The following is a 27,363-nucleotide window of genomic DNA, read 5'->3' on the forward strand; positions in this document are numbered from 1 at the left end:
GGCTTTTCTTCGGGCTGTTCTGTAAACGATTGGGCTCGGTCAGAACATGTTTACTAGGGTCATGGCACCATACCTCGCCCTGCAAGCCAGGATTAGGGTAAATGGGCAGCTCACTGCACCCTTCTTCATCCAAAGGGGTACTAGGCAGGGGTGTCCCCTCTCACCCTTGTTGTTTGCCCTTGTTGTAGAGCCCCTAGCGGAGCTGATCCGGCCGGCGCCAGATATAAAATGTATCCCCCTTGGAGGACGTGAGAACAAGGTGGTGCTCTTTGCGGATGATCTTATCCTTACTTTAACGTGCCCCCAAGTGTCCCTCCCAGCTCTGCATTCTCTGCTGCGGCTTTTTGAGCGGGCCTCCGGCCTTAAGATTAATCATGAATAATCCTGGGCCCTTAATCTCCTCATTCCGAAGGAGGAGATTCCCCTCCTGGAGAAGCTTGCGCCGTATCAATGGGCCTCCAATCACATTCGCTACCTCGGCCTCCACATGACTCCCTCTCTAGACACATGGACGCAAGTAAACTGGCTGGAATGTAGGAAGGCGGTCCTAGAAGAGCTACGGAGGTGGAAGCCCTTGACGATGTCATGGTTGGGCAGAGTCAATGCCATTAAGGGCGGGAATCGGCCACATTTTTCTCAAAAGCTTCTTATGTCACCGTGCGATAGGGGGTGCTGGCCTGTCCCAACCTCGTGGATTACTATTGAGCCTCGCACCTTCGTTTCGCAGTGGAATGGATGACGACCAAGAGTGAGAAGGTGTGGCTGCAAATGGACCGGGTGGTGACTGGGGGAACCATCTAGGATCTTACATGGCTTCATCGGGCGGCGCACTCTAGGAGTGTATATATAGCGGAGCCCAACTAGAACGGTTCTGGAAATATGGGATAAGGTGGCTGAGCGCCGAGGTCTCAACGTTTCCCTTGCCGCATACCCCTCTGGAGGGGAATCCGCTATTCCCGCCGGCCCATCGCACGCGCGCCATTGCTACCTGGGCGCAAGGGGGATGGAGGGTGATCTGTGATCTGTATGAGGGGGGCGCGCTCAAGACCTTTGCCCAATGTAGAGAGGCGTTTTGCGTCCCACCGGAGGCGGTATTACAATACACCCAGCTGCTACACTGGGTATCCGGGAGGGAGATGCAGCAGGCGGCTACTCGTGCCTTCACCCCCTTCGAGCGTCTGGTCCTTTCTTTTGATGAATCCAAGGGGCTGATATGTCGGATCTATCAGATCCTGCAGCACCTACCTGCAACACACTTCCACCCGTATTACCGGCAATGGCAGTCAACGTCCGATGCGGAAATTTCGCCTGCGCAGTGGTGCCGGTTATGGCAGGATATCACCAAAATCTCTTGCAGTATCCCGCAGCGTTGGAATGCATACAAAATTATGACTCAATGGTATTATACGCCCCTGCGTTTGCATAAGATGTTTCCTGTGTCTTCTCCCCTGTGTTGGAGGTGTCTGACTGCATCTGGGGACTTCAATCATGTTTAAAAACAAATCACAGGTCGCAGTGGCGCTGTATGCAGCTGGGACACTGCCACTGCCATCAAACCTGCTAGCCTGAAGGCACTCACCCGGAGTGTCTGGATTCTGGTGCTTCACATGCTAGGGGCGGTCAAACAGCTCATAGCCTTATACTGGAAAAAAATGGTAGCGCAGCGGACGAGCCAAAGGAGAGCCCGTCTGCGGCCAGGCGCGGGCCAGGGCCCCAACCCCTGGTCCGATGGGAGTCCGCACGGTGTGGAGCAGGGATCAACTCCTAAGCCTCCGCAATTTAAAACCTAACCCGTGCTTACATCGCATGAGAGTGGAGGAGAATGTGAGTTGTAAACACTGTCAGTATGTTTGTAGCACAGGAGGAGAGGAAAAGCAGGAGCACCCCAGTCTTAACTGTGGGTTGCTTAATGTTAGATCCCTGCGTAAACACAGGCAAGACATCTGTGACCTGCTCACGGAAAAACAACTGGATCTCCTGTTTCTTACAGAAACATGGCTAGACGCGGACTCGGACGTCATTGAGGCCTTACCAGAGGGGTATCTGATGGCCAGGCTAGACAGACCCATCGGCAGGGGCGGGGGCATTGCTATTGCATTCAAGCAACCGCTGACCTGTCAAGTGGAGCATATGACTATTACGGACAGTGAGGCAGGGGCCTTTACCATTAGGGTAAATGGTGGTACCACTGTGAAGGGTTTCTTGATCTATAGGCCTCCGGGTCCCCACTCCAGGTTCGTAGACAGCCTGGTAGAGGGGATTACCGAAGCCGCTCTTCGAAGAGATAAGTTCCTTGTGCTAGGGGATCTGAATATGCACTTGGACGATCCCTTGGACAATGGGGCTGCGGGGATTGGTCAAGAATTGCAGGCGCTCCAGCTGGAACAGAGAGTGAAGGCCCCCACTCACCAGCAGGGCCACTTACTGGACCCGATATTCTCTAACTGGGGGAATGTAGAGACCAAACCCAATATCCCGGTGCCCTGGACTGACCATCTTCTTGTGCCCTTCGTGGTGCTGATGCCTTAAGCGTTGAAGGGTATACTCAGATGTGAGTCCCTAGCTCATTGCACCATCAGGATTCAAGCAAGCCGGGCCGAAGACGGCTGAAATGCCAGAAACTGGTCCCCGGTAGCTTGTTTCCTTCCCAGTATAAGAATTGGCTTGGTAGTTTGGTCTGCCCTGTTCCCATGATGCACTGGGCCAGGGTCAGACTAATTTGCATATAGCCAAGTTCTGAGCTGGGATGGTGCAGTGAGCTAAAAAACGGTGATGGATCAAGCCCTGATCTTTGGACTGGGTAAGCGTGGTCTGCCTAATTCAGACACTCTGTTCATCACCACCCCCTTTTCTGAATCGGGATATGGGAACAGGCACCCCTTAACTATCCCAGCCGAAAGTGGGTAAAATTCTCTCAGACGAGTTTGGACGAGGCACTCACTAAAGGAGGGAGGCCGGATGGGCTGGATGTGGAAACAGCCAGTAGTAACCTCGACAAGCGTATCATAGAGGTGCTGGACTGCACTGCCCCACTCTTCTTGGTCAAGTCGGGCCGCCGCACACATAGAATGGCTCCGTGGTACAGCGAAGAGCTGCGGTTGGCAAAGTCGGAATGTAAGCGCACGGAGAGGCAGTGGAGGGTGGCCTTTTCGAGCCAAACTAGACAGGAGTACTTAGTGAAGAGGCGGACTTACCATGGGTTGATTAGGAAATCGAAAGCAGCCTACTATGCAGAGAGGATTAGGGAAGCGGAGAATTCCGCGAAGGAACTGTTAAAAATTTATAAATCCATCTCAGTAGCTAAATCCTCCGTGGTACAGGGGGATTGCTCGTTGGAGTCGTGCAACCGTATTGCGGATTACTTTGCGGAAAAAGTCGCAAATATCTAGCTATCCTTCCCTGCCCAAACTACAACAGGGTCTGAGTTTGTTGAAGCTACGGGGGAAGCTAGGGGACAGTATAGTTTAGTTAATCTCACTACCCCCCCTCCGGAGGCGCTCATTCACATCTGCAGATCGGTAAAGTCTGGCTCCTAGAGGGATCCTGCATCACCCAAACGGCTCGTTGAAAGCCTAGTGATCCTGGAACCCTATATTCGGCACTTGCTGGATGTATCTTTTAGGACTCACACTGTACCCATAGGGTGGAAACAGGCGGTAGTACTCCCCCTACATAAGAAGCCCAACATCAGTTTCGAGAAATTGGAGAACCTCCGCCCCATATCTCTCCTACCCTATATGGCCAAAGTAGCGGAGAAGGTCCTGAATATCCAGCTGATGGAATTTGTGGAGGAGGCGGCCCTCCTCCATGCCACTCAGATCGGATTCCGGCCTCGACACTCCACCAAGTCGGCCCTACTCATGGCAGTCGGGACCATTCGACAGGGGGTGGATGAGTGCCAAACCATGGCCCTGATTCTGCTGGACCTAAGCGCAGCTTTCGACACTGTAGCACATACCACCTTGCTACAGTGTCTGAATGAAGGCGGGATCTCAGGCGCTGCACTGAAATGGATCCAGTCCTTCCTGGTAGATGGGGGTTTTCAGGTTAGGCAGGGGGACTGCTATTCCAAAGTGGTGAATTTGGGCCAGGGCGTTCCTCAGGGTTCGTCCCTGAGCCCAACACTATTCAACCTGTATGTTTCCCCGGTGGCTACCATTGTGGAGAGCCATGGGCAGCGCATAGTGTCCTATGCTGATGGCACGCAGCTGGTCATCTCCCTATCGCGCGCCGGGTCTTGCTGCGGACAGTTTCAGAGCTTGCATGCAGGAGCTTGCAGCCTGGATGTCTTCCAACTGCCTGAAGCTGGACGGCAGCAAGACAGAGGTGCTCGTGGTGGGGGGTGGGGGGGGGGGGGGGTGGGGGGGGCGTCTGTGTGGAATTCAGCATGGTGGCCACCCTATCTGGGGTTGGCACCCATACCTTGTCAGGAAGCTAAAAATCTTGGTATCTAGCTTGATACTGACCTGACATTTAGGCCTCAGATTAACAGAGTGGTAGGGGTGTGCTTTGGTGTCCTGAAGGGCCTGCAGAAGGTTCTTGAGCTCCTACCCACGGAGGCCCAAAGGACGCTGGTGCATGTCCTGGTGACAGCACGATTGGACTATGGCAATCTCCTTTATCTGGGGGCCACAGAAAGGAGCCTTGACCGCCTCCAGGTGTTACAGAACGCAGCTGCCTGCCTGGTCTTGAGGTTGCCTAGGAGATCGGCCTCGAAGGCAGCGCTCCGAGCTCTTCATTGGCTGCCGGTGAGGAGTAGAATTGAGTTCAAAGCTCTGTGTACGTGCCACTGCATCATGGGCGGTAAGGCACCGGTGCCATTACAGGACTTTGTTACCCGCTATGAGCCGCCCGAGCATTGAGATCTGATGGCTCTGGGTTACTGAAGATCCCCAGAGTGAGAAAGGCTCGCATGGGGGGGCAGGTCCTTCAGGTTCCTGGCTGCAAAAAGCTGAAATAAACTCCTGCTGGAACTACGCCTAGAACCTTCAGAGTCTAGATTTAGGAGCATACTTAAAACTCATCTTTTTGTTCGGTAGACTGGTGCTGTGTCAAGTTGCGAGGGTTCTGCCACTACCACTCACCATAGCGCGGGGACAGGCTGTGGAGCGTAACCAGGCGCTTTATAAACCTTCCTATTATTATTATTATTATTATTATTATTATTATAGTTGAGCGTGCGTGCCATATGCCTACCAAACTTCAGACGCTGCACCTCTTTGAGGATGCTATTGTTTCATCTGAACCTGATAGATTGCTCCCGTAGTCACATTGCTTGCTTACTTCAGTCACCCTCTTGAAACTGGTCCTTGCCTGCATATGTGGCAACATACGTTATCCCCCCGCCCGCACACACCACTCTTATCTTTGCTGTTCTGTCTTAACTTTTTTCTTATTCTTTCCACTCTTAAGGTTCTATTCCCTGTCTAGGTCTGCCCGTTGTCTTTGGGCCTGTTGCCTGATACAGTTGTTGACTTTCAGAGGTCTTGCTTCATCCCACGCCCAGATGGTGTAACCCTATGTACCATGTTACGCAGCTGGCCCCTCAGAGGTTGTAGGCGAAACGCTGTGTTCAAACTTGCTCTTTGTAGTGGATACTTATGTCCCCAGTGAAACACCCACTTACGCGGCCGGCCCTACATAGGGTTGTGGGCTTAACGCTGTTTATAATCGGACCTGTTTTCTGTGTTTACGCCTGCAAAATAAAATAGATCTGAAACAAAAAAGGAAAAAAAAGGCAAGCTTGCAAACCTATGATGAGCACTTGCTTAATTGTGTCTTATAGATAGACAATGAACAGTCTGTCTTTCATTTCGATTTGAATTTTCAGCTAATGTATATTTTGTTCAATATAATAATTATGGGAAACTTTTTCAATTGCATAGAATAATTAAGTTGGTCTCATAGTATATGGCCCAACAATAAAAGGTTTCATTTATTCGCCTGTGTTCTGTTAAACTTTTGCTCGGTCTGCACCTTACAAATACCCATGCATACGTACAGATTTTTGTGCCGCACTATATCGACTGGAAATAAAGATGGTCGAATCAGACAGCACAAACAATAAGTAGTTCTTTAGTAGGTGAAGATCTCAAGAGATTTTAACTCCTTCCTTTCCCTGAGCAGCTTTAAAACGTGAAATGTGCCATCAAGAAAGAAGTCCACTAATTTTTGGATGCATGTTTTATGCAGTAACTCGCCTTAACTTTACTTTCATTTGATAGGAACACCCGGTATGTCTGCTCCACTCAGGTGAGGCAGATAAACTATACGTAATGTACACCGCCTGACCATTCTCCTCCAAGACCACTCCTCTGTGTCAAACACACCGATCTCTTTTCTGATCATTGTGCAGTTGCCTACTATGACATCCTTGAGTTATGATTAGTGCCCTAATCAGACCCTCCAGCTTATCGTGATTTCGCGATTTGCAAAAAATCGCGAAATCGGCCGATCTCGGGAAATGCCGCGATATTTGGCAAAAAGCCCGCAAAATTTGCAGTTTTCGCCGCTCGCTGTGTCTTTCCGCCCGTTTCCGCCTTAAAAGAGAGGCACCCATTTTCCCATTCCCCCCAGGATTGATTCGCGGCGAGAAGAGATGGAGCCAGGAGGTCGAGGACGGCGGCAGAGCGAGGGAGAAGACCACGGCGGCCGAGAGAGGGAGAAGACCAGCACCACACCAGCAAGAGGGGAAGAGAGCACGAAGCGGCAGCGACACTCACGAAGACTCTTCCTCAGAGACCAGGGCTCGGAGCAGGAGGAAAGCCGGCCGGCGAACAGAACACAGGTACGTCCGTCCTTCACGCTGGTGGGGGCCCGCCGCACACATAGGGAGATAAGCTAGGTAGGCAAGTGTAAAACCAGCTTCGTTAATATGAAGTGCTGCCCGGGTGGGAGGGGGGCAGTGGAGATGTGGCCGACCGACCCCCAGGGCTGCGCGTTTTAAGGCCGCGGGTAAAACACTTCCACTTTGTCACATAAATGGATGTCATGTCCAGATTCCTAGAAATGAAGGTACCCCTTTTGGAACACACTTGTCAAGAACCATGTTCGTATCACCCTACTTCCACACCACACCGTGAGCACTTCAGCATATGATCTGTTAGATATTGTTCGGTCTGCAACTTTTTAAAGTGTTTTACTATACGGGCCATCCGGTGCAGAGAAACTAAGTTCTCTTTACCCTGTTCTTCATAACTAACACTCTCCGACAATAGTCATTGTAGAATGTCTGTTTGATGAGGTCAGCTTGATTTTTTGGGGATTTATTTTTACATCATTTGCTAGATTCCTCTTTAAGGATTCATAAGGTGTCTACAAAATAATTCTAATGTCATACCTATCAAGGGTTCAAATGAAACTCTGTGTAGGTATGATAATCTTTATGAACAACTTGTATTTTAGGTCATTAATAATTTACCGTTGACAGTTTTGGTCTTCTTAACTTTTGTTGTACTTATTCATTTTTTTGCACGCAACGGAAACACAGGAGATATAACACATACCATACAAAACTCTTTCTCTGTCTGGCTTACTCCCTCTTGTTTTGCATTCCTTATTTTCTTTCTTTTGCTTTTACTTCATGCTTATATGTGCGCCTCGTTTTACATTACTTGTAGTCTTTGGCCTCATTTTTAGAAAAAATAAATGGCTTTGCTGCTGTTGTAAAGTGCTAGAAAGCCAACAGACCTAGTTTCTTTACTCTACAAAGCTTTGTGAATGATTGATAGCAAAGGCAGAGAGACCGGGGGAAGCGAAATTACAGGCAGAAAGGCAGATTTTTTAAATGTTGCGCATTGTGAAACCTACACCCTCAAACTTTCAATCAAACATAAAACATGAATAAACCTGCTGCCAGTTCCTTACCATTTCTTTTAAGGTTACAATATAATTTCTGAATGCTTATTAAAATATGCAATGATGCAGCGATTGCTTCTGCTGTTTCAGGGACTCGAATTGCTGGGGCACTTGACTTGTGAGTTTTGAAATGAGATTTTTATTGATGTTTTGTAATTGAATTATACAAAGGATTGATGTATGCTGTTAATGAAATGACCCAAGAACATGTCTGCCTATCCTTCTAAAGTTAGCACACATTTCTTTGGAACTCGAAAAGTATAAAAAATTGTGATGTATGTCATTCCATTATAAAAAAAAGGGTACCTACAAAATGAAGGCATTTGTTCATGACAAAATAGAATAAACGGGCAGCTCGAGTGGAGCAGCCCGTAAGTCTCTACTATACATATACCCCAGTTCAGAGATCTGGGCCAAAATCCATCATTTTTTTTGCTCACATGCCATTCCAGTTTGAACCCAGCCATATGCAAATCAGTCTTGACCCTGTGCCCCATGGGTACAGTCCAGCCCGAACTGCCAAGCCAAGTCCTCCCTGGACTGGAAACAAGCATCCAAGGACAGGTTTTGGGCTTTCAGCCCTCATCCATGTTGTCAAATAACTCAAACAGTAAGATATCTGTGTTTGGTGTTGCAAAAAACCCAAAATAAAATGCCGCTAAATGCTGCTAAATTTCCATTTTTGTGCCGCTAAATTTTCATTTTTGTGCCGCTAAATTTGCCAATCCATGCCGCTATATCCTGGGGGGTCTGCCTAATGCCTTTTCTCCCTCTTCATGCAGTTGAGGCTGCTCGTCTGCTAACCTGAAAGAGGTATTACTAGCCTGTGCTGTTAAGCAGTACTTTTCTAGGTCAGGGAAGCCATGTCCTCTCTTTAAAATGTTGTATCCAGTGGTGTTGAAATAATTTTCAGAATGGGGGTGCTTCATTCAAAACCATGTTGCCAAAGTTGTAGGGTTTGTATATAATTCAAGCATTACACAAAGAAAAAGTGTAGCAAATGAGCTACACCCACTCACCCAGAGACTGGGAGGGGAGCAGTATGCGTCTAGTGGTGCATTTTGACGCAGATTGTCCCAGTTATATGAAAAAGTCATGGTGAGCCAGGTTACTGTTGTTTACAGTGAGTACATTTTCCATTGAAATGGCAACTACATTTGCATCGGATGTGCAGTTTTACTGCTAAACATACATGATGTGAAAACAGCACATGGAATTTGCATTTCACAAGTAAAGTGTCTTAGTTTGTTTTGATATTCTCAGTAATTGTTTTTTCCATTACACTTCATAATCACAAAATAACAGAGGGCCTCATTTTTACTTTACTTGCAGCTGATTTATTCTGAAATAATTGTAAAGTTAATTTACACATATTTACATTTTATTGTTGGAAATCATTTTACATCCTACAGCCTTTACTGGGCACTAGACCTGTATACCTACAGTCTAGTTGTTCCCATCAGATCACGTGGGACTTGCCATATCCTGAAACTCGTTCTAGGACTCCGTAGACGTTTCATTTGTCTGGGAGACAGCCCGACCTTCCCGGCTTCTCCCCAAGCGGATTGTAAAGTTATCCTTGTGGCCACTTATTGTACCCCACACCGGCAAGATACTTGTTCCTCTGATCGCCGACAAGATCATCTTGCACTCCGGAGACTGTTTCTTTCATCTGGGAGACAGCTCGACCCTGCCAGCTTCTCCCCAAGCGGAATGCAAAGTTAACCTTGTGGCCACGTATTGTGCCTCACCCCGGTAAGATCGTTGTTTCTTCGATCGCCGACAAGCTTATCACCCTGCCCCCGCCATTACGCATGTCCCTTACTTGCATCCCCTTCCTTTACAGAGCGTTGATTTATATCCTGCTCTACTGATATAACCACTGCTCGACCGTCGTCCTGGTAAGTCCTTATAGCCTTATAAACCCAGATATCTCCCTATCAGCACTCCCATCCCTCCTCCCTCGCACAACCCCGCCCCCCCTCCCCTCCTTTCCTCAGAATCTGCTCCCCTGCCTATGACTTAGCCTACCTTCTCCCCTTTTCTTAGGTTAGTTTGCTAAGGTTGCCCGCACTCCCTAGATTCTGCTACAGGGATCCCCGACGTAGACTCCCACCTCCGTGTCGCGTGCCCTTGTTTGCTTTCCTTTAACTTGGTCTACGGGTTTTAAATCCTACTGATTTTATCTCTTCTTCTCCTCTCCCCTCCCCACCTTCTCCTTCTTTCTGAATCTATAGAGCACAAATTCTAATTTATGTGACCATCGTCCTGATGATGACCTCAAGTTATAGAGGTTGAAACGCCGTCGACCCTGCAACACCATTTGCGGGCTTCTATTGGTCATCTACAAATAATGATTCTTTGTTTCTAACTGTAAATATTTGTTCTGACCTTCACTTACCTTCACTTGCGCCGCTCCACGTTGTTTATAATCACATGTGTCACTACGACATTCACTCACTTATTTACTGCCAGTACACATCTGGTTGTTATGGTCACTGCAATTTAGTTTTATTTATGTACCTCTATATGTAAATAACAACCTCTGTGTTATCTTTTGGTCTCCTTTGCTTTTTTCCCTGTGCTTTGTGATTTTTGTGTCTCCTTTGAACCGTCCTCCAACGTGATATTCCTGTTCAGACATTGTTTTCTGTTACAATTACTACCCGGTCTCAACTTGGTTAACGGGTTTACTCTTGTTTGTTTATTGTTCTAATTGCTTGTTAGGGCGCAGGGCATTCGTTACTTTGGTGTTTCTTCATGGGTGGCTTTGGTGAAGGATATGGTGGGTCTGTGTTGGAGCTGCATGATGGTAAGGGCAAGAGTTGTTTTGGTTTTCCGATTTTTTTTTTCTTCAATGCGGAAGAGGTCAATTGTACTAGAAAGTTCTCATGTAAGGGGAGTGGTTGCTGTTGTACCTTGGGGATGACTGAACCAAATTGAAGCGTTTGCATCTAAGAAATGTTTTTTTGCATTAAAAACTGCCTTGGATTAAATAGATTAATCGTGTTTGAGAATGTCCTTCATCTTGGCATGGTAAACTTAAAAAAGAAAACAAAATGACTACCACAGCGTTATGGTATAAGTGCAGTGTGCATAGTGCCGCATATATACACACCTACGTCTTCAGGCGTGGTCGCTTTTTTGCGGATGCTGAATGCATTGCTAAGATGCATTGTTTTTTGTTGACAATGCTGTTTAGATTTACAAAAAGCATTTACAAAGTCAAAAGGTCAGCTAATACCTTTGAAAGTAGAGTCCTATTGGCTTTGCCAAGCCTTGCTTTTTGTTAGACCTAAAGTAGGTTGGTTTGTATTGGGCTTTTTTCAATATAACATAGCAGCCGCACATGCAGCAGATATCTTTGGAAATATTGTTTTTGCTTTGAAACCAAATGAGGGTGTGGGAGCCAGGGTGGGTACTTGTAGGTAGGATTGTAGTACTGTGATGGAATTCCGTAGCAAATTGTAGGGCTATAGCTGCTGCATATGTCTAGGAATTAATTGGAGGACGTGATAGTTCAGGCAGGCAGAAGTTGAAGTCTTCAGCCATCAGCAGGTGACTGGATGTGTGGAAGAGTTTGATGCAAGGTAAAATGGTTGGCTGTAGTGGAGTCGATATGTGGGAACCTAGTTGTCTCCAGGTGTGCTTTAATCTTTTGTCTGTTCTGTTTGTTTATATACTGTTGTTTGTTGTCTGTGATGTATATCTATATGTCTGTTGTTTTTGTGTTGTGTGTATCTATATATTATCATTTTCTTTAACTGCTTTGAAGTGTGTTTTGGTGCCTGGAATGACTACACATATGTTGGTCTATATAAATGACTTTCTGGAGGTGATTTTGGTCTGTGTGTCCCAGTTGCCTGTTGGTATGTTTTCACCCGTCTCCATTCTGTCCATTTGCCTATTCATGTAGTCTGTTTGTACATGGTCTGTAAGTGTATATAGGTGATATATGTAAGACCTATCTAGTTAGCTGCATGCATTTATGTGTGTTAATTTGTGTGCTTGAGTGCGTATATTTCTGCATACCACTTTGTGTATATACATATGAGAACTTCACTATAACTTAGCCTATTGGTTTTGCCCAGGTTTATTTTTCAGCTTGTTTCACTTAAATGTACTGGGTTGTTAAATCCAAACAGATATACTTTGATCTATAATGTTTCTGAAGTGGCTACTGCTTGGGATCTTTCCTAAGACAAGGCTGACTGACTGCCTGTTTTAAAATATTCAAAAATGTGTAAATACAAAAAAATTCTCAACCTCCATATCTAGAACTTTAGCAGTGCACTAAATTGAGGACCATAAATGTTTAACACCTCAAGAGTTGGCAGGAGTTCACTGGCAGTGATTAAAGGAAAAAAAGAGCATGTTTCAATAAAAGTCGAAAAAAGACTTGTTACAGTATAGTCATGTAGAGCAAATTCTATTCAGCATGCAGCCTTCACATACATTAGCAGAAGGGATAGCGGCAACAATACTAAATGATACGCTGCTGCTTCCTACTGTTAGTGTCACATGTAAGTTGATAAAAAAGAGACCAGCTGCAAAATGAGTCTGTAAAATAATAACTCGCTCTGAAGATATTAGTGTGTAGCTCTGTTCCTTAGGCAAGGATAGCATTTTGCTGATGCACGATGAAGCAACACTGTTCTTAAGCAACATGATGGCAAAAGTTCCCACCTTACTTACAATAAGGTACTGTGCAGACTACTCAAGAGCTGTGACTTCTCAGGGGTGAAATGGAAAGGCTTTGGACAAGGGTTCTTATTTTAAATATTACTGAATATTCCCATGTGCACGACTCAATTAAAGGCAGAAGCGCCCTTGTCTTGAAATTGGCCAATAATGCTAGTGTGTTTTAAAGTGTGAGGCTCACGCCCAGCGAGTGAGGCTTGGGTATACGTGGGTTCTGATGCATGTAGTTTCAAGATCCTGCTGACGGCAGCATCATTTCCAAACAAAGCCCAGAATTCGGCCGGAAACGAACAGGCGCTCAATATAAACAAGCATTGGCCGCGCGGCTGTGAGCGATACGCTTAATGAGCATGACGAGGAAAGCCATCTGGCGCCTCTACTCTTAAGCGCATGCCAGCGCTCATAACCGCCAGCTCTAGGCCACAGTGGTAGCATTTTTTCTGAAGCCCTTACTAAAAGTCTTGCCAGAGCATCGCATGCGCGGGCTCAGGCGAGACCTAAAAATAAAGTTAAAGGCATCTCCCATACCGCCACTTCCAGATCCTCTGGGTATATCGCTGATCTCATTTTACCTAAGATTATGTATTGACCCCATCCGCTTTATGCACGCTGGTCTGATCCTTGCAGGAAAGTGCCCAGGAAATTACCCCGCCACTTCCAGATCCTCTGGGTATATCGCTGATCCCATTATACCTGAGATTATGTATTGACCATCAGCTTTATGCACGCTGGTCTGATCCTGGCAGGAAAGTGCCCAGGAAATTTCATAAATGTAATTAAGTGAATATATAGGAATCATGGAGTACTTGCATCTTAATTAGCGAGACATGAACAACCAAAGAGATTGATCCCTTGGGCCAGAGGTATCCAACTCTTTATATAATTTATTTATTTATTCAGAAGGTTTTATAGAGCGCGAACAAGATCCTTGCGGATATCAGAGCGCTTTACAATGAACAAAGTTGATTATAACAAATGGATAGTAAGGCACAATATAGAGAACAAGCATAGGATAATTAAAATAAAACACACGAAAGTCGTAAATATACCAAAGCATGGGATCATAGTTGTTCCAAGCTACTTCTGTTCGATCAAATTTCTCTTGATCTAATTACGAACTTTATCACTGTAAAATAGTGATCACAACTGTCAACATTACACTAGTGACCACCCAAGCTTTTCTGGCTTTAACCCCTTCCGTGCTGCCATTGGCCGACGGCGGCACTACCTCCCCAGTGCTGCCAATGGCCGACGCGGCCCCGCCCTTTTTGCGGAAGTGCCGCACTTCCACAAAATCGCGGCCGCCGTAAACGGGTTAAATGTGTTTTTGGAAATGCAACCTTAAGTCCTCATCAGACTGCCAGTTTCAGAAAATAAGGAGGTAAAGAATTGTTGCACTCCAGTGTCTTGAAGAGGATGTAAAGCCAAGTGGAACTGTGGATAGGTGCAGTCAGGTAAACCTTCCTGGGTTTGAAGGTCTGAAAATACAATTTTTTCTATCAAATGCCACTTGCCATTTTGGACAAACAGCTCAATTTTCCAGATGAAAATTATTTTCTGAATAAATATAACTTTTTGAAAAACATCATCTCAGCTTTCGTTTTTAAGAAGTACAGTCCCCAAACATTAACTTCTAATCTGTATCATTTACTCCCATGTACAAATGCCTCAGATGGATGTACAGATTCTGATTCAAATGCCCAAAAATATCAATTGTAGGCCATGGATCTTCACCATAATACCATGGATGCCTATTGTAATCCAATAATGATTTCCAGTATAACATGCCCACCATTGTGCCAAGGCTGGACAACATAGTGATCAGGACTCCAGTCATAGATGTTATTATGCAAAGTGTGTCCCCCATTTTGTAATTGATGGCTACAATTAGGCCAGTCCTGTTCTTAAAATGTCAATGATGGCTGCCAGTATGCCACAACTAGACCAACCATGCCAACATATATTAAGGATTAACATTATTATGCCATTACCAGTGTTGTTCCATGAGTAAATACAATTGGACCTAATATGAACCACTTAAGATTGGAAGCAGCATAAATGTTTTATGGCCCTTAACACAGCTTCCAGGGCTCAATAATATTTGTTTGAGGGTGAGGACACAATATCAAACACATGCACAAATACACAAAAAATATAGACACACACACAAAATCTCTCTCTCTCACACACTCTCACTCCCTACCACACACACACATAGTTCGGTAAGTCCACTCTGGCTTCTGCTGGCAGTCTTCTTTCTTTGCCTGTTTGTTCACACACATATTGTGACTGATAGAGATGGCCTACAAGATGACCATTCTCCTTGTGACTTTTCTAGATTGAGTGGAGACGGATGCTCATGTGGCAGACCCTGCAGGCTGACAGTCTGAATTTGAATATTATCATGAGACTCAGCTGTTGGGTTGGCTGGCTACAACTACAAAACCTATCTTTAAATTAGGTGCTGGGTTTGTCATTACTCTTGAGAGCTACTTCTAGGGTGCTTGTGAGCTGCCAGTAGCTCTTGAGGTACTAGTTGGAGACCTCTGGTTTAGACAATTTTATCACTGTTGTCTCAAGTCCATACCTCGTGTAGTTTATGAGCAGATACTTATTCTTATCTAGCCGCCACGGACACGTAGATTTTTACTCACGTCATCTGTGCAGTTAGCGGTAGTGGCCCAAGTAACATCCAAACATCTCAGTTGCCTTACCAACTGGAATAGGTTTAGTCTTGTATTTTTTTTTTTTTTTTTGGAAATCCTTTATTTGTAGTTCAAAGTACACCGCTATTCAGCCGTACATCCCGGAGGCTAGGCAGCATTATCAAAGCAACATAGAGGTGTGCACAAAACAGTAAAAGGAGCAGTCAGGTTTAATTTTATATATTATAGAAGTGAACCTAAGGAACAAGGTGAGAACCGAAAAGGGACAAGGGTAAAGAAGGGAAAGGGGGAAAGAGGAGGGAGAAAGATGGCAAGGCAGAGGAGCATAGAAAAGCGGTAAGGCATAGATCCAGGGGGAGAGGCGGGAACTTCCGCATCATGGAATAATCATATCAAAAAAGCATACATGTGTGGGGGGAGCAAGAAACAGGATTATATCACGTGAAAACTTGGGTGGAGGGAATAGCTACGGTGAGAGACGAATCTCCAGTCGGACTACCTCCGGGGGCACACAAATATCGCCTCTATACGCATTCCAGGCCCCCCAGACCATCCCCCACATCTTGGGCTTACCCCGAGCTAAGTAGACAGTCTTCTCCCGGAGCATGCACCAATCCATGTTGGTTTTCCAAAGACTCACAGTGGGGGGGGTTGGAGCACCCCATCTCTGGGCAATGTCCCTCTTGGCCACCATGTTCCCCAGTGTAACCCAGCGGGTTTGAGCATTATTGTAATCAGTCGGACCCCACACATTCAACAAGCAGCGTCTAGCTTCCGCAGGCAAATCCACACCAGTCACAACACGCATAACCGCATGCACTCGTTCCCAATAAGAGGCTATGACATGGCACTCCCAAATGGTATGCATAAAAGTAGCCAGCACACCACATCCCCTCCTACAAAGGCCGTCCTGGGAAAGCCCCATATGAATCAACCTGGGGCCAGTGACATACACCCTGTGAAGTACTTTCAGCTGAACCAAGCGCAGTCTGGCCAAAATTGCTACTTCCTTAGGGGAGGATACCGCAGACTGCCAGTCCTCATCATCCATCTCAATCCCATCATTCATCCAGTGGTCTCGTACTTTCACCAGCAGGTCCGTCCGAACATTGATTAGTTTTTTGTAAGTCAGGGAGATGGCGCTGTCCAGCATATGGCCGTCCAGCACCCTGTCTTCCAGCGGGGATGACTCAGGAACTTTTTCACCTACAGGCAGGGTGGACGTAAGGGCATGCCTCAACTGCGCATATCTAAAGTATTCCGTGGCCCCCAGTTGAAATTCAGCCTGTAGCGCGGCAAACGATTTGATTTCCCCTCTGGCCATCACATCCGCCACTTTGGAAATACCGATGAGATCCCACCGATCAAACCCTTTTGAGTGCCACAATCTCCCCAGCAAGTCAGAGTCGTAAAGGGGAGTAGCCATGGTGAGCCTACCCTTCCACCCCAGTGCCTTCGTAACAGCCCTCCATAAATGCACCGCGGTCCTGGTGGGACCAGTCAATTTTCGGTCCAGAGATCTAGAATACAGCGCTCTGTAGTACATCCCGTTGTTCATGAGCCAGCGATCCATGGCGTACCCTGGACTAATCGCCGGTCCGTAAAAGCCATGATTGAGAGCCGCCAATTGAGAAGCCCAGTAGTACCGGCGTACATCGGGCAGGGCAATACCGCCGTCGTACCACGGAATGGTCAGCTTGACCACAGCAATGCGCGGCCTTCCTTCCCACAAGAGGGTACGCTGCAAACCTTCAATCTCCTTGAAGTATTTGGAAGGGACTGGGTCCTGCGTGTTTTGAAGCGCATACAAAAATCTCGGCAGGGACATCATTTTGAACAATGCCGCTCGGCCCAACAAGGACAGCGGCAATCTTTTCCAACCCTCCACGTCACGCCGAAGGCGCGCTAGAGGAGGGAGCAAGTTGCTGGCGTAACGTGCCCTGGCATCCGTTGAAATATAGATGCCCAGGTACTTGAAGCCCTGCTGTGAGACCTGTATTGCACAGCCCCTAGGGAGACGTGGAGTGTCTCCGCGAAGCACATAGAGGTAGGACTTGGACCAGTTAATAACCAGGCCCGAGTATCCACCAAAGGTACCCAGTATATCAAACACCACAATCAAAGACCGACAGGGGGAGGTAAGGTAAAGCAGAATGTCGTCCGCGTATAGCGAAACGCGATTTTCGAATCCCGGTGACCACTTGATCCCACTAATGTCAGGGTGAGTGCGGATCCAAGCAGCAAGCGGCTCCAGCGCATGGGCAAAAAGGAGCGGTGATAACGGACAGCCCTGTCTAGTACCCCTGCGCAAGGCAAAGGAAGCAGACATGCGGCCATTGACCGTTATGTTGGCCAACGGGGAGGAGTAGAGAAGCCGGACCCAACTAATGAAGTCAGGGCCGAACCCAAACTTGGACAGCACCGCCCAGAGGTAGTTCCATTCGAGAGAATCAAACGCCATCGTCGCGTCCAGTGAGGCCAGGACAGTTGGCTCGCGGAGCATGTGTGCCCGCGCCATGACAGCGTGAAGTCTTCTAAGATTAAGGGCAGTGTTACGGTGAGGTATGAAACGGACTGGTCTGGATGGACCAAGTCCGCGATCACACCCACGAGCCGATTGGCCAGCAACTTAGCCAGGATTTTGGGCTCGGCATTCAGCAATGAAATAGGTGGATATGACCTACAAAGGTCTCTAGACTTTCCCTCCTTATGGATGACCACAATGGTGGCCAGACGTTGATCCAGTGGAAGTTCACCAGCCTCTCGGGCTTCCAAGAACATACTCCTCAGGGGCACCGCGATAGTGTCTGCTTTGATCTTATACAGCTCCACCGGGAGACCATTGGGACCGGGAGCTTTTCCGGAGCGCAAGGACCGTATTGCTAACGCCACCTCGTCCGCCGTAATGCCCCGATCCATGTCATCACGCTCGGTATCCGACAGGCAAGGGAGCTCAACCCCCTCCAAAAAAGAGGCCGAGTCCGATTCAGTCAGGGCGGAGACTGGTGTATAAACCGTCTCAAAGTAGTCGGCAAAAGCCGAGGCGATAGCGTTGGTGTCAGTAACAACCAGACCGTCATCGCCCAAAATCTCAGTTACCACACGGGAAGCCAACTCTTTCTTATCTAGCCAGGCAAGGAGCTTGCCCGCCTTGTCTCCGGCATCATAAATCCTCCCTTGCTGTTCCCTGCCCATCGCCTTGGTAGCGTCAGTGGCAGTGGCTCTATATTCCGACTGCTTCAGGGAGAGAGCATGTAACAGTTCGGGTGTCGGTCCCAGCGCCAACTGGGAGTTCAGTCCTGCAATATCCGACTCCAACCGTACCATGTCTTCATCCCTTCGTCTGCGCACCTCAGCTATCAAGGAGAAAGCATCTCCTCTAAGGACAGTCTTAAAGGCCTCCCAGAGGGAAAGGGCCGACGTTACCGTACCTGTGTTCTCAGTGAAGTACAGATCGATAGCTTTAGCAAGGAGGTCTCGAGTCCTGGGGTTGCGGAAATACCAGGGATTGACCGGCGCCACCCTGGTCGCCGCCGCGATGCCAAAGTCAAAGGATACCCAAACTGGAGAGTGATCCGATATACCCCTGGCCATAAGGCGAGCCCCAGAGACGGTCGATGCCTGAACCGCCGGTGTCAAAATGTAATCAATTCTAGAAAGACTGCCGTGGGCCCCCGAATGGAAAGTGTACTGTCGTTGAGCGGGATGTAAAAGCCGCCAACAATCGATAAGGCCCATAGTGCTCATGAAGTCCGGGAGCCATGCTTGTGCACTGCGCAGATCTCTGGACGGAAAACGGTCTAGGGTGCACGAAACCACAGAGTTAAAATCCCCGCCCAGTATTAACAACCCCTCCGGGAGGCCCAAAATGGCGCCTCCGAGATCTTGAAAGGTAGCCATTTGCAAGCCCGGGGGGGACATAAACAGAAACCAAAACCAGGGTACGTCCCTCCCATCTGCTCACCACAGCAACATAGCGGCCCCTATCATCAACCACTGTGGACTCCACCTCCAGGGGAATAGACATGCGCACCATTATCCCCACCCCCCGGGATCCCGAGGAGAACCCGGAATGGGCCACCATTTTGAACCCCTTTCTGTTCAGAGCCCGGCAAGTATTGCCAACGAGATGAGTTTCTTGCAGGAGGATAACATCGAGAACACAACGTTTAAACATTTGTAATACAACACCACGTTTAATACGATCCCCCAACCCATTCACGTTCCAACTAAGCACATTCAAAGTCTTACCCCCCATCATCGAAGATGTCCCGTCCCACCCATCCCCCCCAGAAAGCAGCCACCGCGACGGTGTAATCAAAACAGTAATAGCCTCGCCATGAGAAAGGTATGAGAGGAAAAGCAAAAGAGCACACAAACCAACCACCCCCCACCCTGCACCCCTGCATTAGACTAAAAGCCCCCCCAACTAGCAGTGTGCCTGTCGCCCCGTATAAACTAACCTACAAAAAGCCCTGAGAGGAGAAAGGAGACTTCCTATCACCCCCTGTTACCCTCCAGAGTTTAGAAAACAGGAGAAATAAAAAAGAAACAAAAGTCAGTGAACTATGGCATCCGCAGAGCCTTCCGCAGAAAGAAGACCAACATGGTAAAGTTTATTCCTGGGAACCTGGACCGCCCGACGCCTCTTCCGACAGATCCTCAGGATTAGTCCGACGCTGAGGCAAAGTGTCCAGCCAGTCTCCAGCAGCATCCGGCAAATCAAAGAACAGCGTCCGAGCACCCTGTTCTATTCGACGTTTCGCTGGATAGAGCATGGAGTATCTCAGCCCCATCTCCCTCAGTCTCCGTTTAACTCCCATGAAACTTTGCCGGCGTTCCTGTACAGCCTGAGTGAAGTCGGGGAAGAAATTCACGTCAGCATTCTGAAATCTCAGCGGACTGCCACTTCTCGACGCTTGTAGGATCGCGTCTCGGTCTCTGTAATTAAACAGTCTGGCGATGATGGGGCGCGGGGACGCACCCGACTTCGGTTGGCCACCAGGCAGTCTATGAGCTCTCTCGACCGAGAAGAACTTACTCAGGCCTCCGGGCGCCAAGTGCTTAACCACCAGTTCCTCCACAAACAAATCGGCAGCGTCCTCCTCCGCACCCTCCGGCACACCTGTAATGCGGACGTTCTGGCGCCGTGCTCGTCCCTCAAAATCATCAAGCCGGCCGGCAAGCATCAAATTAGCGGCCTTCAAGTCCCGAACCTCGGTCTGCACGTCAGACATATCAGTAGTCAGACTCGACGTCTTGATGTCGAGTGACTTGACCCTATCATTCGTCTTCCCGAGGTCGGCCCTGATGAGGTTGAGCTCGATCGTGAGGGTATCAACCTTGTTGGACAGCACTTCATGCTGTTTGTGCATTTCGGCCTTCACGCCAGCAATGGCTCCCATCACCTCCCGGAGGGTGTGTTCAGTATCTTCCGGGGACACGTCCCGTTGCGAGTCTTTGGTACGGCCCGATGCACCTGGCGAACCTTTGGAGAGATAAAATCGTTCAGGGATGGTGGGCTGCGAGTGGGAGGGTTTCCTGCTGACCCTCGGAGGCTTCCCTTTGTCTGGGTCTCCTCTGCCCGCCATGTTGGGCGACGGGGATCGTACGATCCGGGAGGGGGTCAAGCCAACAACACCACCCCCACTCGATCGAAGTCAACATGCACCTCCACCGTCCCCAGGGGACGTCGAGCCTCCAGTAAGAGCAGTATGGTCGCCGGACCTCAGCAAAGCAGTTCGTCCCCACTCGAAATGCCACCGCACAGGAGCTCCGTCACCGCCCCAACAATGCCAGGCAGCTATGGCGACGTCGTCACCAGGCCTCCCGACGGTGTAACTCGGTACAGGAAGCTCGGATCTTCAATCTGAGAACGGGCGCCGCATCAGCATCAGCACCGCAACTGATTCCCACCACCGTGGGACAGGATAGTTGACAGGATCAATACGGAGGATCGGAGGGTCTTTGAGCTCCGAGCTTACGCGGCCATCTTGGTTGTCTGCGAAGCTCCTCCCCCCTAGTCTTGTATTTTTGATATATAACAATATGTTATTGGCTTACAAATGTAGTATGTTTAGTGTTCATGTAATTCATAGACCCCTATGCATGTGCCCTGCCAGCAGGCCTGCCAGACACCCTGTCACTACTACAAATAGCAGTGGGGTTAAGGGACATCTCTGTTTAGGCCCATGCAACAGCATAAACCTCCTACCACGCTGTGCTAATTCTCACTATATTCATTGAGGTTGTGTACAGACCATGGACCAGTGACCAAATATTAAACTCCACTCCCCTTCGGTCCAGAACTTCAAACAGGAATGTCCACACTACAGATTCAAATATCAGTTTTGGCATTACATATGGTAATCACTTCTTCCAAAACGATATCTGCTTTATAATGGGTGGAGAACACTCTTCTCAGTTTGTCATAGATTATTCTGGTACAAATATGCCTGAAGAGCTGGAAATATCATCTATAGTTTATTTCGATTATTTGAATCGCAAAAATACAGATGAAAAGGTGTACAAATTTGGTCAAATCTTAAAATATTCAAAACTAGCTTTTGTATTATTGTTGCATTTTGTATTTATTGCATGTATGCTTTTATGGTTGTTTGTCAACCGAACAAAGTTTGATAAACAACATTTAAAAAAAACTAAATTGTAAACATACAAATAAAAAATTCTATTTGTTTAAAAAGGAACATACAGTACATTTTCATTGAGCACGAAGAGCATAAACCAATAAATAGCAAATTGTCTTATATTCCCCCTGCTCCACCCAACAAGTCCTAGTCATATAACGTCTTCAGTTGGGCTGCAGCCACAAGGGTTTTGATATCGTGAAGCATACAAAATAAATCAATATAATTATTAGGTTAACAAACTTGTCTGCTCGAATGTGCTGCCTCTCAACAGAGCTAGTTACATACATTTATGATTGGCAATAACATAATAACTGCAAAAGAAATATATACATGATTAGTTTGAGGATAGGTCACCAAAGGAAAATGGGAGCTTGAGAAACCAAATCCCTTGTCCTAGCAAAGCTCGGCCACCACTATAGCATGCCTTTCTTGAAGAACATTAACAAAATCTGTGTGTATGAGCCCCCGACCATGTATACTTTTTTTATATAAATCTTTTTATTGAAGAAACAAAAAACAATGTAAAAAAAAATATTAAATACAGTATTTCTAAAGCGCGAACAGCTACCCGAAGGCATCCCGGCGCTGGGGGTCGTCGGGAAGATTAAGCAAGCTATTGTCCAGAGTCACATGGTGCTGGGCTGACTTGCCGCTGGTGCCGGGGATCAAACCGTGAGGCCCAGATTCCAGCGTCAGTCGCCCTGGCTGCGGCGCCATACCTCTTTATTATACAACTAGCAGCCTGCCCAAGCGTTGCCTGGGGCAGAAAGGGGCTGGGGGCAGTACACCCGCTCCCGCCCGACCCCCTCCCGCAACGACTCCCTCCCACCCCGACTCACTCGCGCCCCCCTCCCGCCCCACTCGCGCCCGCCTCACTCGCACCCCCCTCCCGCCCGACTCACTCCCGCCCGACTCACTCCCGCCCGACTCACTCCCGCCCCGACTCACTCGCGCTCAGACATTTTCATTTACTGCTGCCTCCTTCTTGCCTCCCCCTGCATCACACAGTCTCACTTTCCCTTTCCTTACCTGTGCCGCCGCTCCTCACTGCACAGCCGCTCGTCACTGCACCGCCCTCCTCCTTCGTCATCACGCACGTCGCATAGCGGCCAGCGCTAGGTCCCGGCCGGCGCTACTTTGAGGGGACTACTTTGCTTACAAATTGAATTTTTTTAATTTACTTTTTTTTTAAATTTATATTGCCTATGTCCATCTACACACCCTGACATTTTCATAGATGTATGGGCTACGTAGATTGGCGCTGTGGTTCCCGAGTTTACCTGGCCAAAAGGTGCAAGTTCTCTCTTTATAATAGTAGTATAGATAAAAGCATCAACGCAAAAAAGAGGAGCAGTTGTCGAAATGAACATATCACATAAACTAGACACATCATACATGTAATCAATAAACTAAAAAGAGACAATACAGATAAATGTACGGGCACACAGTGACATTAAATCGTTAAAGTGTCTCCTTATCAACATTGAATGGGGAATTATCGTCAAAGGGGGGCCCCATATTTTAGTCCATTTGCCTGGGCGTTCTCTGCTCTCGTATATCACCATGCACCAGTCCATGTCCTCCGCCCAGTCCTTGTCGACCATGTATACTTAAGCTCCTGTAACAGAACATTTTGTCAACATGTAAGCCATAACATAGGGCGTGCATATTTCCAAATTATCCCACTCTGCAATGAATAATGACCTGCATCTTGTGGCAACTGACTTGATATCCTTTTGCTTAATCACAGAAGGAACCGCCACAGCATTTGCAACCTTTCTTGTGTCACAACAGTTTTATGTACCTAGGTCAAGTGCTTACATATTCATTAGGAGACTGCTATATTTGCAATAATTTCCCTAGTTTAGTAAGCATGTGGATTTGACCCTATTGACAATCATAATGCCAGGTAATGTTGTTGCACAAATACTGCATATCAGTCACTTCATGACCGGTACATTTAGGAGTTTCTGCCAACTGGCCCAGTTTATTTTCTTTAGAAAACAGTTTTCCAGAGATTGTAATGTTTGGTTAGCCGGCACAATTTGTCTAATTTACATAATCGAAACCCCCAAACACAAACTCTTCATCCCAAGAGCAGCATTGCAATGACAAGCTGCCCAAACCTGTAAGAAAAGAAAGCTGTAAAACAAGAAGACATCGTCTAGGCGCCTAGTAGAAACTTCCTGGTGGGGGTGGGTCAAGTGGAGTTAATAGACTTTCTCCAGTTCAGCCTGATTTTTTGTGGTGGTTCCAGTTAGATGGTGCGCAGTCCGGAAACCCGATCAGGACTGTTCAAAGCCAAGGGGAGTCAGTCCCCCCTGGGCCAGGCTCCTTTAAACAGTTAAAATTTATAGTAGACAGGCCAGTCTGTGGAGAGATCAATCTGTTGTAGTGGTGCACCTGCCTAGTTGTTGAATTTACGATTAGAATATTACTCCAGGCCCATCAAAAGAACTCATCTGCTGTCCTTTGGGTCAATTCATGCAGCTGCTTGCCGCTGGCGGCCGGGTCCCCGTAGTCCAACGACCGAGATTTAGTGTCTGAGGAGGCCTCAGCAGCCATTTCCGCTTTCTTTGTGGATAGAATCTCGGATACAGCTTGCAGCGTTGCTCTCCGATCGTTCTCCGTCCGTGAGGAGATAGACCTTCTCAGCAGTGTTTTATTGTGACTGCCACCGAGGTTGATCCTGAAAGGATTTTTCGTTGGTGTCAGCCCCCTCAGGGGCTTCGGAAGCGGGCCCCTGCCTTGTAGGCTTGCAGCCAGGACCACACCACCTCGGGGTGTCACAGAAATGGATGTTGACGTCAAGGATAATGTATAATTTGGCTGGGAAAATTAGGGAGTACTGGAGCCCCTCACCACATAACTCCTTCTTTGCCCCTGGAAAGATGCTCGTTGGGCCTGCTCCTTCACAGTAAAATCTAGCCATAACAGAATTTTACTGTTTTCTATGGTGTAGGGGCCATGGGTCCGAGCCCTCTGAAGTATGACGTCCCGGTCTCTGTAGTGGAGGAGCCGCTCCACTACTGGGCGTCGTGGTCTCCCCGGTGCCAGTCAATAGGCTGGGATACAATTTGCTCTCTCCAGTGCGAAAAACTTGGTTGAGGTGGTCTGGGGCGACCGTGGTGAGGAGCCACTCCTCCAGGAAGGTCCACCATATCTGCTCCTTCTGCTCCCTCAGGAATCATCACCACCCTGATATTGTTTCGGCCCGCATCTTCAGCTCTCCGTTCCAGTGTGGTTATCCTGCTGTAAGCTCATAGAGTCTGCAGGAGTTCGCTTTCAGATCAGGTCAGATCTCGTCCACCGATCTCTCTATCTCTATATCTTTCACCTGATCAGCCAGTTTATGGTGTTCTGCTTGTAAGAGCCCCAGACCCAGTGACACTGATCCAGTATCCTGCTGCAGTGCAGTCTTGGTGTCTGCAATGGCTAACAGCACCTTCTCTAGGTGGATGTGTATGGAGTCATTTACCGTGTGGCTCTCTCCCTCTCTAGATCCTGATGTGGCAGGGGGATCCCTCCAGCCGACCTCCGTGAAGGGGCCCGTGCTTATACTCCAGCTTTCCCATGGTGGCTACCACTCCTGCCGGGGAGTGGTTGTGCTTAAGGACCAAGCCCCCCTCCTCCGGCCATGTGTTGCTGGACAGCCCAAAGCTGCCTACTTTGTGCCAATCTGTGCGGCACCCAGCTCACCTTCAAGTCTCGCCTTCCAAAGAACAGCAGGCTCCTCCGCCTTCCCAAACACTTAACAGGCTCTCGGTTTGGTAGTGCGCCACATGATATCCCTGTGGTTTTTCTGGGGCCCCAAGTTGCCGTCCTGGCCTCAGGCGAGAGATCCCATGCAATCATTCACAGTCAAGTAGGGGATCCTTTCCCTGGGGCCCGCAATTCAGGCCAACGGCAAGCCGGTAATGCTGCTCCTCCTTGGGACGAAGTGAGGGCTTTCACCGGTCTCCAGAACTGGCATAGTTTTTCTTTATTCTCCCTTTTCCGTTTTTATTTTCTAATAGTTTTGTTTTTCCCCTCTCAAGCGGGGCAGAGGCTCCGCACGACCTCAGCAGGCTCTTATTTCTGCAACACTTCTCTAGTTAGTCTCTAGGAGGGGGGCCGCAACGCAGAGGACTGAGTCTTCAATAATTTTCTCCTGGGCCCCTCTGTACTCGCTGGAACCACGTTTAGGCTGGACCGCTATCTCCCAGCCAGCTGCTCTGACTACCCAGCTCATGTCCTCACTTCCTGCCGGGACTCAATATTGCCCTTGATCCCTCGCGTCGCAGCTGCTCTCACCTTGGAGGCCTGCAGGCTGCTCTCCCGGTCGACACACCTTTGCTGATATCTTGATGCTGCAATCGTCTTTCCGCTCAGTGGAACTCCACCATCAACTATGAGGGAGGCACTCCCCTGCTGCTTTTTTGCTGGTCACTCGCCGCAGCCCCCGTTCTGTACGGGCAGTGCCCGGCCCCAGGTGAGCACAACCTCCTTGTGTGCTGCCGTCGCCCCATCGAAGCGCAGCACTTGCGGCCCTGTCTTTCTGGCCTGCATGACCCTCTCTGCAGGATGGTCGCCGCAACTCCTCCGGACCCTGGACAGGAACCGGCTCCCACCAATGACATAGACAGAACCCTTGTCACCAGGCTCTCGCATCACTGGGAGATAGGAGAACAGATCCTGTGCGCACGCTGATGGAATCAGTGGTCCTCCAGTCAGGACGCAAATTTGCATGAAAATGGATAGCACGTGAAAGTTTCAAAAGGATCAAACACAAAGTTTCATGTGGGTGAAAATGTTTTTATAAGTCAATTGTTGGTCAGTACAGAAAATAATAGCCAGCCGACACGTGTTTCGTCACACCGTGTTGGAGATGTGACTCATCAGGGCTGAAGTGCTTGGAGGATAACCAGGTTCGTGGTGGTGACTACTGGATGCAAATTCGGCCCGTGGTTACCGGTACGGTGAAGACCGGGGGCACCCCGTGCCAAAAGGTTGGAGAGAGAGTACTGGATGGGTACGTCCAGAACTATGCGGGGTGACCTGGATCAGAAGAGAGGAAGACTCATCAAGTCCGTGCGTCCGTGTGGCGCGATCCGGGTAATGGAGCCGACTTTGCATCCGGTAGTCGCCACCACAAACCTGGTTATCCTCCAAGCACTTCAGCCGTGATGAGTCACATCTCCAACACGGTGTGACCAAACGTGTGTCGGCTGGCTATTTTCTGTACTGACCAACAATTGACTTATAAAAACATTTTCACCCACATGAAACTTTGTGTTCGATCCTTTTGAACCTTTCACGTGCTGTCCTCCTTCTCTTTCGGTTTAGGTCTTCCTATTCCGCTGCAGGGGTGGTTCTCTGGGTTGTGTTCCCCAGTCCTGTTATTGCACCGCGTGCCCTGTGCACGAACAGCCCTATCAAGAGATCACACCGCTTCGAGTGCCATTGCTTCCTGTTCTCTTAACCCAAACCCAGTCTTTCAATCACTGGGA

General features: G+C 48.2%; 1 protein-coding gene across 1 annotated transcript in view; it reads left to right on the top strand.

Moving 5' to 3' along the window:
• The window catches only part of RAB23 (RAB23, member RAS oncogene family), a 213,640-nt gene that overhangs the window by 40,891 nt on the left and 145,386 nt on the right, over positions 1-27,363 (top strand). The gene's annotated exons all lie outside the window — the stretch shown is intronic.

This window comes from Lissotriton vulgaris, chromosome 5 (genome assembly GCF_964263255.1).
Source record: "Lissotriton vulgaris chromosome 5, aLisVul1.2, whole genome shotgun sequence".
Lineage (NCBI taxonomy): Eukaryota > Metazoa > Chordata > Amphibia > Caudata > Salamandridae > Lissotriton > Lissotriton vulgaris.